We start from the raw sequence: 2,520 nt of genomic DNA on the forward strand, positions 1-2,520 counted from the left end.
GTCTTTTCCAACTTAACCAATTCTAAAATTCTCTGATTCCATGATTCTAAACTTAACCAAAACCAGATGTGCCTGGCATCCTATGGAGGACACAGCTTCCAGAAGCATCCAAGATATTCCAGTAACAACAGGGAACAGCACAACCATAACAGTGTAGGTAAATATAATTACAGAATCATAGAATATCTCAAGTTGGAAGGGACCCATAAGGATAATCGAGTCCAGCTCCCTCCTCCACTCAGGATTACCTACAAATAAACCACAAGACTAAGAGCATCATCCAAAAGCTCCTTGAACTCTGACAGGCTGGCTGTAACAGAGTAAAGAGGAAGAGACATCAGAAGGAAGCTTATTGCAAAGGTATTGTAACAAACAAGTTCCACATAATAGTTAAGATGTCTTGATTGCTCAACTTTTTAAAGGCAAAATAGAATTACACAAATATCTGCAATGTCATTTTGTACTATCAAGACAGTTTTCAAATAAAAAATAGGTTACATGCAATTCTAGGCGATTTTTTCTCCCTGCTGGTGCAAGGAAACTGATAATCACTGTAAAATGTGCACAGAGAACCTGAACCCAAGTTGTATTCGATGTAAATGCAAACTTCATTTATGATTGGATATGGCAAAGTAGGAACTTTCCAGTCATGCTCTAGCCATAAAAGTCAGATTGGCTTTTATCTGTTCAAAAATACTTGAGATGAAACTTGCAGTGACTTCCTGTAATGGGATCTACATGAGAAAGGAGGTTTCTTCTCCAAATCAAGTCACTGCTCTAACATAATTTCTCATCCTGTGAATTTTTCAATTTAAAATACATCCACACTTATACTCCATGGCATTTAATGAGTTCTATGTATGAAGCAGAATTAAATATATGTAGCATGAACATCAAACTTAAGCCCGTTTTCCTGAGATTTCAGGAAGAACAAATTTAAGTCTTCTGAAAATAAATGTGTTGGTATTCAGCAGGGAGCAGAGGGAAGGAACTAATGGCTAGGCCTAAGCAGGGTTATCTGGGAGCTTTTCTGTTAAAACGTAGTAGTCATTGAACACATGAAAAGTGAGATCCTGGTTCCTGATTCTTCAAAGCATAAACCACAACCAGAACCACCGTGCTTATTCTCTTATGAAAACAGGGACTCATAACACCTTCTTAATCATATTCTTTTACAACTTCTTTAGTACTACATAGGTCTCTGCAGGTCAGACAAAAACATGCTTCACAGCACTATCATCAACCTGATCATGAACAAAGCATTTGGTGATGGGTTACGGGTTATGAGACTGGACATTAGGAAGCATTTCTTTAGAGAGACGGTGGCCAAACACTGGACCAGGCTTCCTAGAGGTGGCCAATGCCCCAAGCCTGTCATTGTTTAAGGTGCACTTGGAGAATGCCCTTAATAACATGCTCTAACTTTTGGTCAGCCCTGAATTGCTCAGGTGGTTGGACTGGATGATCCTTGTAGGTCCCTTCCAACTGAAGTCTATTCTGTTCCGTTCTATCCGCACAGTTGCTGCTAGCAAGGCCTGGTGAAGGGGCTACATTGGATGTAGCAGCTTAAATTGTGTGAGAACTTTCTGGATATGCTAATGTATTTTCATTCTGAACTAAAAAGGCAGCCATTGTAGAGTGTACATAATGTGCTGCATTTTCTGTCAGATTTGTGACTATGACAGATTTCCTTCTAGACAAGGAAACTGCAAGACAGAAGTCCCGAAACCTCAGAACTGCAGGGCACTACCCAGGACACCATTAATATCCAGGGACCGGGTGTAGCTCAAAAAGTACTATGAAAACCACATATAGACAGAGAGGAAGCAAAGCCAAAAGATTGGAAGGAGACAAAAAGGATGCAGGGTAACGGAACAGATTTAGGACTGTATACGGAATTCAATTAGCCAGAGGGTTGCAGATGACGATGATGATACTGAGAGGTGGAGACATATACAGTATTGCTGGATGGTAAAGATGGAGGCATATTGCAATGAACAGCTGAAAGGAAGGATTAATTTTTTTTAATATCTATCCCGGAAGGAGAACACTTATGATTATGCTTTTATTCAACAACGAGAAAAAAATAAAACATGCACGGTTATTTTTAAAAGGCTGAGTATTTACCAGCAAATCTTGATACTTAAAGCTCAGAATACTCTTTTTAGCAGTACACAGGAAGCAGATTACATGGCTCGGGTAGCATATACAAAGACACAAAGCAAGCATCTACGAAATGAGAAGCCGATTAAACATAACAGACAGATGGCAGGAGGGGGCAGGCATAGGCCATGTGGAGGAACAACTTGTAGAAGAAAACCAGGAAAACCGTTGCAGATGGTGACGTGGGGTGAAGCTGCCGTCCCAGGGTGCTTCAGATGCCGAGAATTTCTGCTGTCAGCCCTCAGATCAGTTCTGGGAGCTCAGACTGGGCCAAAACACATGGCCTTGTACCGACCCGGGCACTGGTCACTTGTCAGAAGCCTCGGAAGGTAACCAGCACAGGGCGCTGCCAATGGG

This window comes from Mesitornis unicolor, unplaced genomic scaffold (assembly GCF_000695765.1).
Source record: "Mesitornis unicolor isolate BGI_N332 unplaced genomic scaffold, ASM69576v1 scaffold16333, whole genome shotgun sequence".
NCBI lineage: Eukaryota > Metazoa > Chordata > Aves > Mesitornithiformes > Mesitornithidae > Mesitornis > Mesitornis unicolor.